At 46.0% G+C, this 12,972-nt stretch overlaps 1 protein-coding gene and 1 pseudogene across 8 annotated transcripts in view; one reads left to right on the top strand and one right to left on the bottom strand.

The window, feature by feature from the left end:
- Positions 1 to 782: 782 nt before the first annotated feature.
- RBM44 (RNA binding motif protein 44) overlaps positions 783 to 12,972 on the top strand; it is a 44,145-nt gene continuing 31,955 nt past the window's right edge. For all 8 annotated transcript variants that reach the window (XM_035306185.3, XM_035306186.3, XM_035306187.3 and 5 more), the window contains exon 1: positions 783 to 879. The gene's annotated coding sequence lies outside the window, so the exon portion shown is untranslated. The remainder of the gene's footprint in view (positions 880 to 12,972) is intronic.
- LOC144576735 (keratin, type II cytoskeletal 8 pseudogene) lies at positions 6,282 to 8,142 on the bottom strand (annotated as a pseudogene).

Genomic DNA, 12,972 nt, shown 5'->3' on the forward strand with positions numbered 1-12,972 from the left:
CCAGGCCCAGAATATTCCTTTTTTTTTTTAAAGACAGAGTCTCACTCCTCTGCCCACGCTGGGGTATAGTGGCGCCATCTCCGGTAACGGCAACCTCTGCCTCCCGGGCTCAACCAAATTTTAAATGAAAACAGGACCAGTCACAGAGCCATTTTAGAGTCTGAAGTGAAAGAAAAATTTCGGACTGATTTTTTTTTTTCATTACTTTTGACATTTTTTAGAGGCTGCACTAAAATATGATTTACCTTGATTGCTACGATTTGGGCAGCCTCTTAAATCCTTCCCCGTGACAAATGCCTCCCTGGCCTCACCCTAGTCGCGGCCCGACGGTACTTCCAGCAGGATGTGCAGAGGACAAACCCAACCCCGGGAGGGACCGCGCAGCCTGGGAAACAGCCCGGCAGCGAGGCCGGGCCCCAGTCCCGCCACTGAGGGCCGAGGAGTCGGCCTGTTCCGGCCCCAACGAGGGGCAGTCTGGCCTCCGCTGGCAGGAGCAGCGCTTCCAAGTATTTTCACATGGTGGCTTTTCAGAGCTGCGGGGTCCCGACGATGGCTTCAGGCAGGAAAGCGGGAAAGTCTCGGGGGCAGCTCTGCGCTCCGAGCCCGCGGTCCGCACACTCTCTTCTACGTTGCGCAATACTCAGATGGACGGTCTCCTTCCCCCGCTTTGGCGCCCTTCATGCTGGGCCAATCACAGTGCCGCACTTTTTATACCGACCAATAGGAGCTCGCGCCGGGCGGGTCGCCGGCGGCCGTTACCCGACAGGCGCCGGGGCTGCTCCAGTGGTGCCACGGGCTCGGAGCCGACGCGGAGAGGCGGCAGCGGCGGCGGCCGTCGAGCGGCTCCGAGGTGCAACGGACGGAGACGCAGCGCGGCAGGTCGGGCGGGGAGGCCGGAGAGGGCAGAGGCCGTGGGCTCGAGCGGTTGGGGATGGCGAACCCCGCGTGTGGCCGGTCCCGGTGGCGAGGCCCGTCCCGCCGAGGCACGCGGGGACCCCGAACAGCGGCATAGGCGAGGCCAGCGAGGCGGGCGGGGGGCGGACGCGTTCCTCCGGCGGCCCCGCAGTCCTGGCGCCCTCACAGCGGGTGCCAACGCCGCAAAAGTGCGTCTCCAGCCAAGCGGCGGCGCCGGTCTCCGAAACGCGCTTCCGTCCCCGGGGAAAGCTAGAAATTCGCACACAGGCTTATTCTGGCAGCGGAGGCCGATGAAGCGGCTGCCGCGGCGGCGGGGACTCTAGTGAGAGGGGGACGGCAGGTTCACCGCGGACCCAGGCGGAGGATGTCCTGCAGGACAGCATGGCTCCTCGGCTAGTGTGACGGGCCGGACGGTTTCCCCAAGAGACGCGCGTTTGACACCGGATCCGAGTGGAGCGTGAATTAAACGTGGGGTGGGCGTGGGGTGGGCGTGGGGTGGCGGGCGAGAGAACGCACCGGGCCGGACTCTCTTTTTTTTTTTTTTTTTTTGAGACGGAGTTTCGCTCTTGTTACCCAGGCTGGAGTGCAATGGTGCGATCTCAGCTCACCGCAACCTCCGCCTCCTGGGTTCAGGCAATTCTCCTGCCTGATTCTCCTGAGTAGCTGGGATTACAGGCACGCGCCACCACCCCCAGCTAATTTTTTGTATTTTTAGTAGAGACGGGGTTTCACCATGTTGACCTGGATGGTCTCGATCTCTTGACCCCGTGATCCACCCGCCTCGGCCTCCCAAAGTGCTGGGATTACAGGCGTGACCACCGCGCCCGGCCCTGACTTTGTAAGGAGATGGAAAGGAGGGTGTATCTGGAAGACGCAGAGTGCCGGGGTTTACACACAGCCCGACGGTTCTAAGGTTTGACAGGAGTTACTCGGATTGGAGTCTGTCTAAGAACAGTGAGGGCCCGTGGCTGATCCGATAAGCATTTAGAATACTCAAGTATTGGCGATAACTCAAGTACGCGGTCTCCTTCCCGCGCGTTCGCGCCCTCATGCTGGGCCAATCACAGTGCCGCACTTTTTATGCTGACCAATAGGAGCTCGCTGTTGCTCTAGCCAGTTGGGAGGTGATCGCCTGCACAGCAGTGCGAGTCGGGAGTTAAAATTGACAAGACCTCGGGGATAATAAGGGAGGTGTCAAGGGCAAGTCCTGTGATTTCTGGCTGAGATCTGGCAATACTATTCCCTGGCGTTTAGTACACTGTAGGAAATTCTGTGGTAAGTGAGAACCCGAAGAATATAATAAAAATGGGCATGTACCTAGGAGTGGAATTGCTGGATCATGTGTTCTGTATTTAACTTTCTGAGAAACTAACTGCCAGACTTCTCCAGAGTGGCTTCACCGTGTTACATTCCCACCAGCAACGGATGAAGGTTCTGATTTCGCCATGACCTGCTCGACACTGTCTGCTATCGTTATCCTACTGGGTGTAAAGTGGTATCTTGTGGTTTTGATATGCATTTCCCTCATGACTTGATATATTGAGCATATTTTCATGTGTTTATTGGCCATTCATATATCCTCTTTGGAGAAATGCTTCTTCCAGTCCTTTGCTTATTCTTAAAATTGGGTTCTTTGCCTTTCTGTCGTTCAGTTGTGAGAGTTCTTTCTATATTCTAGATAATACACCTTTATCACACAAATGATCTGCAAGTACTTCTGTTATGCTGAGATTTTCTCTTTTGTAAACGTTTTTAACTTTGGATGTCCTTAAGAATGAAGCTTGCAAACACACTGCAGATTTTAGTGAATGCAGATTTGAATGCAGAATCAGATGTGAATGAGAATCCAGCTTGAGATAGTATTGCTCTTCTCACCAATTTTTTGAAAATACGGTTTTTTGTGGGTTTCCTGTTTTTTGAGACAGATTTTTGCTCTCATTTCCCAAGCTGGAGTGCAATGTTATGATCTCAGCTCACTGCAACCTCTGCCTCCCGGGTTCAAGTGATTCTCTTGCCTTAGCCTCCCATCTAGCTGGGATTACAAGCATGTGCCACGATGCCTGGCTAATTTTGTATTTTTAGTAGAAATGGGTTTCTCCATGTTAGTGAGCCTGGTCTCGAACTCCTGACCTCAGGTGATCTGCTGGCCTCAGCCTCCCAAAGTGATGGGATTACAGGTGTGAGCTGCCATGCCCAGCCGAAAATATGTTTTTAATCTAAGATTTTACTTAAGTAATGAATATTGTCTCTGATTAAATTAATAAATATTTGAAAATGTTGTTTTAATTTCGAATATGGTAAGTATTATTACTCAAATTAAAAAAAATACTCCTTGGGGTTCTCAATACTTTTTTTTTGAAGACAGTTTCACTTTTGTTGCCCAGGCTGGAGTACAATGGTGCATGCCTCCCAGATTCAAGCGATTCTCCTGCCTCAGCCTCCTGAGTACCTGGGATTACAGGTCCCTGCCACTGTGTCCAGCTAATTTTTTGTATTTTTAGTAGAGACGGGGTTTCACCATGTTGGTTGGGCTGGCCTCAAACTCCTGACCTCAAGTGATACACCCACCTCAGCCTCCCAGAGTGCTGGGATTACAGGTGTGAGCCACTGCACCTGACCAGGGTTCTCAATGCTTTTTAAGAATATGAAGAGCTGGCTGGTTGCAGTGGCTCAAGCCTGTCATCCCAACACTTTGGGAAGATGAGGCAGGTGGATCCCATGAGCTAGGAGACCAGCCTGGGCAGCATGCTGAAACCCTGTCTCTACAAAAAAAATTATCCAGGCATGGTGCCACATGCTCATAGTTCAGCCACTTGGGAGGCTGAGGTGAGAGGATCATCTGACCCCAGGGAGGTGATCCTGACCTACAGTGAGCTGTGTTCCTGCCATAGCACACCAGCCTCCAGCCTGGGAAACAGAGTGAGACCCTGACTTAGAGAGAGAGAGAGAGTGTGTGTGTGTTATTTTGAACAATCAAATATATCAAATATGTATATATTTTAACGATCTTGGCCCACTGCAACCTCCACCTCCTGGGCTCAAGTAATCCTCCCACTTTAGCCTCCTGAGTAGCTGGAAACACAGGCTCACACCACCATGCCCAACTAATTTCTTGTATTTTTGTTAGAGACAGGGATTTCACTGTGTTACCTAGGCTGGTCTGGAACTCCTGAGCTCAAGCAATCCACCTGCCTCAGCCTCCCAAAGTGCTGGGATTACAAGTGTAAGCCACCGCACCTGGCCAGACTAGTTCATTTTTACACAAAACAACTCTAGTTATCATCTAAGAAGAAGGAATGGTTCTTATCGTGTAGCCATCCCATATTTGTCCTCTTAAATTGGGATGCTCTGTGCCCTTCTCTGCCTTTTAGCCTGCATAGCCTCTACTTGACCCATAATTTACTTTTTTTGATAAGTTTTTCCTTACCTTTATTAATGCAACCATGCTGTACAATTATTGTCAACTTGATTGTCTTTATTTAACCCCAACTGTCTTATATAAGTTTGTGAACCCCAAAGTAGGTACAGGTTATATTTTTCTTGGTCAGAATTTTAGTTTTTAATTTCTTCTTTTCCTCTTTTCTGGCAAGGGGTTGAACATAAAATTAATTGCTCTTTAAATACAACTAGCAGTTTGAAAATTTTCAAATGCATTTTTTTTTTTTTTTTTTTTTTTGAGACGGAGTTTCGCTCTTGTTACCCAGGCTGGAGTGCAATGGCGCCATCTCGGCTCACCGCAACCTCCGCCTCCTGGGTTCAGGCAATTCTCCTGCCTCAGCCTCCTGAGTAGCTGGGATTACAGGCATGCGCCACCATGCCCAGCTAATTTTTTGTATTTTTAGTAGAGACGGGGTTTCACCATGTTGACCAGGATGGTCTCGATCTCTTGACCTCGTGATCCACCTGCCTCAGCCTCCCAAAGTGCTGGGATTACAGGCTGAGCCACCGCGCCCGGCCCAAATGCATTTTTGAGCATGTTACATTTTATCCTTTCTGTTAAGATCAAATACTCAAGGAGTCCTTCCTCCAGTGGCTAGCTCTTGCTTACTCATCATTCAGATCTGAGGTTAGATAACACTCTGAAAGGCCTTAGTCTAATCCTTAGTTAGACTAGGTTAAGTCTTACGTATTTCCCATACCACGTTGTGTTTCTCAAAATATCCAGATTGTAGGAATTTCTTAGGGCAGGGGTTTCCAACCCTCAGCCTGAGCTCTGCCTCCTGTCAGATCAGCAGTGGCATTAGGTTCTCATAGGAACTCGAACCCTGTTGTGAATGAACTGTGCATGTGAGGGACCTAGCTTGTGTGCTACCTATGAAAATCTAACTTATGCCTGATGATCTGAGGTGGAACAGTTTCAGCCCAAAGCCACTACCCCACCTCCATCCCTCCATTCCATGGAAAAATTATCTTCCACAAAACTGGAATCTGGTGCCAAAAAGGTTGGGGACTATTATCCTCATGTATTGTTTCTGGGCCCCAAATTAGGCTGTCAAATCTGTATTTTTAATGAGCAACCCAAGTGATTTTTATATCAGGTAAGTCTGGGAAAAGATACTCTAAATTTGTAGATTTATATGCATCCGCCCCACTTTTGGAAATTGTATGTCTGTTGTGCTTCATAGAGCCAGTGACTGATCACCTCTGTGTCTCAACACTTAACATATGACTTAGCAAATACAGGCTCAGTCATTATTGAATAATATATTAAAGAGTGATTCTCCAATGGTATTCATCTCTGAAACTGGAAATGTAATTGCTTGGTAATAGGGTAGACATATATTTAACATCATTAGAAATGGTTTTAACAATTTGTATTCCCTCAAGCAATGCATAAGAATTTTAGTTTGTCCACATTCTCACCAATATCTGGTGTTAATACTCTTTTCCAAAGCCATTTTGGCTGGGTGCAGTGGCTCATGCCTGTAATCTCAGCACTTTGGGAGGTCGAGGTTGGTGGATCACTTGAGATCAGGAGATCAAGACCAACCTGACCAACATGGTGAAACCCCATCTCTACTAAAAACACAAAAATTGGCTGAGCATGATGGCGCTCACCTGTAGTCCCAGCTACTCAGGAGGCTGAGGCAAGAGAATCACTTTGACCTGGGAGGGAGGTGGGAGTTGCAGTGATCCAAGATCATACCACCGCACTCCAGCCTGGGTGACAGAGCAAGACTCTCTCACTCTCACACACACACACACTCTCTCTCTCTCACACACACACCCCATTTTAAGCCATTCTTTTTTCTTTTTTTTTTTCGAGCTAGCTGAGATCTTATTTTGGACCAAAAAAAAAAGCAATTGAATTGTTTTGCAGCTGGAGGCATGGGCAAGGGGGTCCCCAGGCAGTAAACTCCCCGCCGGTGGGCTGAGGGCTAGGGCTGAGCGTCAGGTGGGTCTCCTGTTCCCTGTGCTCCCCTATACAGCAGCCTCCCTCCTGGGCTCTGGGGCAGCCTCAGGAGGGGAAGGCTGGAAGGGGCTGTTGCAGCTGTTCACTTGGGCAGGACGTCAGAGGACTCGGACACCAGCCTTGCATCGCGGGTCTCAATCTTCTTCACAACCACAGCCTTGGTGGAGCTGGTGCGGCTGAAGGAGCTGGAGCCCGTGACAGAGCCAAAGCTGGAGCCCAGGCCGTAGCTGAGGCCGGGGCTTGTGAGGCCCCCATAGGCAGAGCTCAGACCACCTGCATAGCCGCTGGTGGTCTTCGTGTGGATACTCATGTTCTGCATCCTGGACTCCAGCCGGCTCTCCTCGCCCTCCAGTAGCTTGCGGTAGGTGGCGATCTCGATGTCCAGGGCCAGTTTGACATTCATCAGCTCCTGGTACTCACGCAGCTGCCATGCCATGTCCTGCTTGGCCCGCTGCAGGGCAGACTCCAGCTCCTTTTGCTTGGCATGAGCATCCTTGAGTGCCCGCTCCCTGTGCTCCTCAGCATCTGTAATGGCGGCCTCCAGGGAAGCCCTCTGACCTTTGAGGCCCTCGATCTCAGCCTGGAGCCGGCTGATGTTCCGGTTCATCTCGGAGATCTCAGTCTTCCTACGCCACAGGTCATCCTGGTGCTTCCCAGCTAGCATCCGCAGCTCCTCCTACTGGATCTGGTATAGGCTCTCTGCCTCAGCCCAGCTGCGGTTGGCAATCTCCTCATACTGCGCCTTGACCTCAGCGATGGTGCCGTCCATGTCCAGGGAGTGGCTGTTGTCCGTGGACAGCACCACAAATGTGTTGGAGATCTGGGACTGCAGCTCCCGGTTCTCCTCTTCATACAGCTGCCTGAGGAAGTTGACCTCATCAGTCAGTCCTTCCAGGCGAGACTCCAACTCTACCTTGTTCATGTAAGCTTCATCCACATCCTTCTTGATGGGGACAAATTCATTCTCCATCTCTGTACGTGATCTCTTCCTCATACTTGTTCTTGAAGTCCTCTACCAGCCCCTGCATGTTGCCAGGCTCCGCCTCCAGCTTCAGCTTCTCCTGGCCCAGAGTCTCCAGCTGCCGCCTCAGGTTGTTGATGTAGCTCTCACACATGCTGTCCATGTTGCTCCTAGCTGTTTTCTGCTGCTGCAGGAAGCTCCACTTGGTCTCCAGCATCTTGTTCGGCTGCTCCAGGAACCGCACCTTGTCGATGAAGGAAGCAAACTTGTTGTTGAGGGTCTTGATCTGCTCCTTCTCCTGGGTACGCACGGCCTGGATGTTGGGGTCCACATCCACTTTAATGGGGTTCAGCAGGCTCTGGTTGATGGTGACGGCGGTGATGCCTCCCATGCCTATGCCACTGGCCCCAGCATAGCCTGCACCCAGGCCACCCCGGAAGCCACTGCTGCTCACTCGGGAGAAGCTCGAGGAGCTCAAGCGAGCACTGGGCCCACTCGTGAAGGAGCTGGGGCCAGAGGCGGACACCCTGTAGGGCTTCTGGGTCACCCTGATGGACATGGTGGAGGCAGGAGTGGAGGCAGGTGGGCTGAACCAGAGAGAGATTCCAGAAGGAGCAGAGGAGCTGCTTCTTGCCATTTTAAGCCATTCTAATGAATGTGAAGTGGTACTGTGGTGGTTTAAATTTGCATTTGCCTGATGACTAATGATGTTGAGCATGTTTTCATATCTATAAGCAATTCAAAAATATGTGTACAAGTTATTTATGTAATCTGAATAAGCATCTTATATAGATTGTGAATACTTTATTCCAGTCTTTGGCTTGTGTTTCCATTTTTTTTAGTAATGTCTTTTGATGAGCAGAAGTTTCTTAATTTTGCTGAAGTCATGAATATATTCTATTGTGTTTTAAGAAGCATTATAAATTTGGTTTTCACATTTAGAAATATGATTCCTCTCACTTTTATTGTTGTGTGAGGTGTGAGTCCAGGCATTTTTTTCCTTGTAAGTAAAAAACTAGATTGTAGAAATCAACTTGTGCCAGTACCATTTATTGAATATGCCTTAGACCTTTTTTTTTTTTTTTTTTTGAGATGGAGTCTTGCTTTGTCACCCAGGCTGGGGTGCAATGGCACGCTCTCGCCTAACTGCAACCTCTGGGGTTCTCCTGCCTCAGCCTCCTGAGTAGCTGGGACTACAAGCATGTGCCATCATGCCTGTGTAATTTTTATGTTTTTAGTAATGACGGGGTCTCACCATGTTGGCCAGGCTGCTCTCGAACTCCTGATCTCAGGGGTTCTGCCTGCCTCGGCCTCCCAAAATGCTGGGATTATAGGAGTGAGCCACCCCTGCCTGGCCAGTACTACATTTTCTTTATCCAGTCTACCATTGATGGGCACCTAGGTTGATTCTATGTCTTTGCTGTTGTGAATAGCACAGTGATGAACGTACAAGTGCATGTGTCTTTTTGGTGGAATGATTTATTTTCCTGTGGGTATATACCCACAGGAGAATAGTAATGGGATTGATTGCTGGGTGAAATGGTAGCTCTGTTTTAAATTGAAAAATCTCCAGACTCTTTTCCACAGAGGCTGGACTAATTTACATTCCCACCAACAGTTCTCTTTTCTCCATAGCCTTGCCAGCATCTGTTGTTTTTTGACTTTTTGATAATAGCCATTCTGGCTGGTGTGAGATGGTATTACATTGTGGTTTTGATTTGCATTTCTCCAATGATTGGTGATGCTGAGCTTTTTTTTCTATTTATTAGCTCTTATATGTCTTCTATTGAGACATGTCTGTTCACATCCTTCGCCCATTTTTTAAATAAAGTTGTTTATTTTTTCTTGTTGATTTGTTTAAATTACCTATAGATTCTGGATATTAGGCCAGAATCTATAGATACCAGGTGCATAGTTTGCAATATCTTCTCCCATTCTACAGATTGTCTGTTTACTCTGTTGATAGCTTCTTTTGCTGTGCATAAGCTTTTTAGTTTTATTAGGTCCTCACATGTCTTTTTATTTTTTTTTTCTGCAATTGCTTTTGGAGACTTAGCCAGAAATTATTTGCCAAGGCAAACCCACAGCCAACATTATACTGAATGGGCAGATACTCAAACCACTCCTCTTGAGAACTGGAACTAGACAAAGATGCTCACTTTCACCACACCTACTCATTGTAATACTGGAAGTCCTCACCAGGGCAATCAAGCAAGAGAAAGAAATAAAAAGCATCCAAAGAGGAAGAGAGGAAGTCAAACTGTCTCTGTTTGCAGACTCTATGATTCTATACCTAGAAAACCCCATAGACTCTGCCTAAAAGCTCCTAGATCTGATAAACAACTTCAGTAAAGTTTCAGGGTATATCCATGTACAAAAACCAGTAGCATTTCTATATACTAACAACCAGGCTGAGAGTGAAATCAAGAACACAGTACCACTTACAGTAGTCACAAAGTAAATGAAATGCCTAGGAATACAGCTTTCTAAGGAGGTAAAAGATCTCTACAAGGAGAACTATAAAGCACAGCTAAAAGAAATCAGACAACACAAATAAATGGAAAACCATTCATTCCATGCTCATGGATAAAAAGAATCAATATTGTAAAAGTGTCCATACTCCCAAATCAATCTACAGAGTTAATACTATTCCTATGAAACTACCAACATTATTCTTCACACAATTAGAAAAAAAAAACTATTCTAAATTTATATGGAACCCGAAAAGAGCCTGAATAGCCAAAGCAATAGGAGAAGGACTCCCTTATTCAATAAATGGTGCTGGAATAACTGGCTAATCATATCCAGAAGACTAGAGATGGACCTCTGTCTTTCACCATATGCAGAAATTAACCGAAAATGAATCAAAGATTTAAATGTAAGACCTCAAGGCCTGTAATCCCAGAACTTTGAGAGGCCAAGGAGGGAGGATTGCTTGGGGCCAGAAGTTTGAGACCAGCCTGGACAACATAGGGAGACCCTGTCTCTATAGAAAATTTTTAAATTAGCCAGGCATGGTGTTGTGTACCTGTAGTCCCAGCTACTCAAGGAAGTGGGGGAGAGCTAAGGTGGGAGGATCAGTTGAGCCTGGGAGGTCAAGGCTACAGTGAGCTCTGATGGCACCACTGCACTCCAGCCTGGGTGACAGAGCAAGACCCTGTCTCAAAAAATTTTTAAAAACAAACAAAAAAGACCTTAAACTATAAAAATCTTAGAAGACAACCTAGGAAATACCCTTCTTTACATCCGTCTTATTTATTTCTTCTTGTATTCGTTTTAGAAGGTGGTTTTCAAGGAAGTATGTCCATCTGAGTTGTAGAATTTGGCAGATAAAGTTACTTGTTATGTCCTCAAAATAGAACCTCAGATCATTGATTTTAAACCTTCCTTTCCTAATATAAGCATTTAAAGCTACGGTAAACACTGTTGTAGCTGCATCCCACAAATTTTGATACATATTTTCATAATCATTTAGTTCAAAACATTTTCTAATTTCTATTATGATATATTCTTTCACTCATGGATTATTTATAGATTTGTTGCTTGATTTTCAAATATTAAGAAAATTTTTAAAAAATCATTATTAATTGTACTGCAGTCTGAGAATATACTTTCAAGCATATTGAGGCTTCTGGCCATGACGGAGTAATAGACATTGGATTTATCATGTTGCCATAAAACAACTTGAAAACTAGGCCAGATGTATGAAAAAACTGTTTTATGACACAGTGTAGGACTGATTTCTGAGAGACATACCCAGCATGCATACTGTGATGATAGCCTGGCTTCCTACCTGGAAGCACATTGTAGACCATGGAAAAAGAACAAGGACTTCAAGCAAAGCAGAGGTCTGAGTTGAGACAGAGATTGGAGTTAGAAAGGCTAAGGCAGCTAGAAATTGCAGGACAGTGTTCCTGAGAGAATGGAGATACATAGAAGAAGAGCTCCAGAAATCTGCAGGGGGACTACGCCTTGAGACTTGTCAAACACTAATATGTGTATTTGTAGTTACAGATTGATGAAATTATTCCATTTGACCTTAATATAGATTTCTTCTGCCCAGAGCACTTTGCTCAGAAGTTGCCACCTGGCAAGGAGTTTTGAAACTGAGTAGGGGAGAGTTTAGTGAGTCCTGCTGTCACTGCCACAATATCTACTTTTTAATATTTCTCAATTTTGTCAGATTGTTACCTTTTTCATAAATTTGCTACAACTGCATATTTTATAAGTAGATAAACATTGTAATAGTTTGTCTTCAAGAGATTTCACTTCTGTCACATAAGAACTTTATTTAAATTTTTAATAATAAAGATGATGACAGGCTAAGTAATTCAGGCCTCTTATTCATTGAAGGCAATTTAAAAACCTAGAAAAGAAATTGTTTTTTTTTGAAATGGAGTCTCGCTTTGTTGCCCAGGCTGGAGTGCAGTGATACGATCTCAGCTCACTGCAACGTCTACCTCCCGGGTTCAAGTGATTCTCCTGCTACAGCCTCCCTAGTAGCTGGGATTACAGGTATCCGCCACCACACCTGGCTGATTTTTTTTATATCTTTAGTAGAGACAGGGTTTCACCATGTTGATCAGTGTCTCAAACTCCTGACTTAAAGTGATCTGCCTCCTTGGCCAGGTGTCAGCACATGCCCGAAATCACAGCTACTTGGGAGGCTGAGGCAGGAGAATCGCTTGAGCCCGGGAGGCGGAGGTTGCGGTGAGCTGAGATCAAGCCTGGACAACAAAAGCAAAACTCCATCTCAAAAAAAAAAAAAAACAAAAAAGTACCTCTTTATTGCCTGCAAAAATGTTTCTTTTCTCAGTTCTAATTTTTGTTTTCAGTCTTAGTGAGATTTGTCCTTTATCTACTTTTTTTTTGGAGACAGTGTCTCACTCTCACCCAGGCTGGAGTGTAGTGGTACAATCTCAGCTCACTGCAACCTTCACCTACCAGGTTCAAGTGATTCTCGTGCGTCAGCCTCCCACATAGTTGGGACTATAGGCACATGCCACCACACCCAGCTAATTATTTGCCTTTTTAGTAGACAGAGTCTCACCATGTTGCCCAGGCTGGTCTTGAACTCCTAAGCTCAGGCAATCCGCCCACCTCGGCCTCCCAAAATACTAGGATTACAGGCGTGAGCCGCCACACCCAGCCTATTATTTATCAACTTTTATTAGTCTCAAAAGAATAGCTCTTGATTTTAGTTACCATTTTTACTGTTTTTTAAAGTGATCACTTCTGGTTTTGTCTTAACTATATTCTCAACTTTTTTGGCTTATTTTTAGTTCCTTCCTAGATTCTTTTGAATTCATTTATTTCTAGCTTTATTTAATAATAAGCATCTAAAGCTGTGACTTTTTATGGTTATAATTTTGACCATGTCCCATAGATTTTGGTAGTCTGTGTTCTGATTGTCATTTTTTTTTTAATTATCCAAGTCCACACAGCTTACGGAGTGGCAAAGTCAGGATTCAGAGCTAAAGGGCTTGTCTCCATGACATGAGATCTAATGCTTTTTAATGTCTTCTCCTTACAGAACAGAGAAAGTAAATTTGGATGATTCTTTTAGGATCAGTGATTGAAATAATTCAGAGTTAAACACAATGAATTCCTTTTTTTTTTTTTTAACTCATCAGGAACCTACATAACACCTGATTACCAGAATTCTGCTGTAGACACCTCAGCT

The sequence above is a fragment of the Callithrix jacchus genome, chromosome 6, assembly GCF_049354715.1.
Source record: "Callithrix jacchus isolate 240 chromosome 6, calJac240_pri, whole genome shotgun sequence".
NCBI classification, from domain to species: Eukaryota; Metazoa; Chordata; class Mammalia; order Primates; family Cebidae; genus Callithrix; species Callithrix jacchus.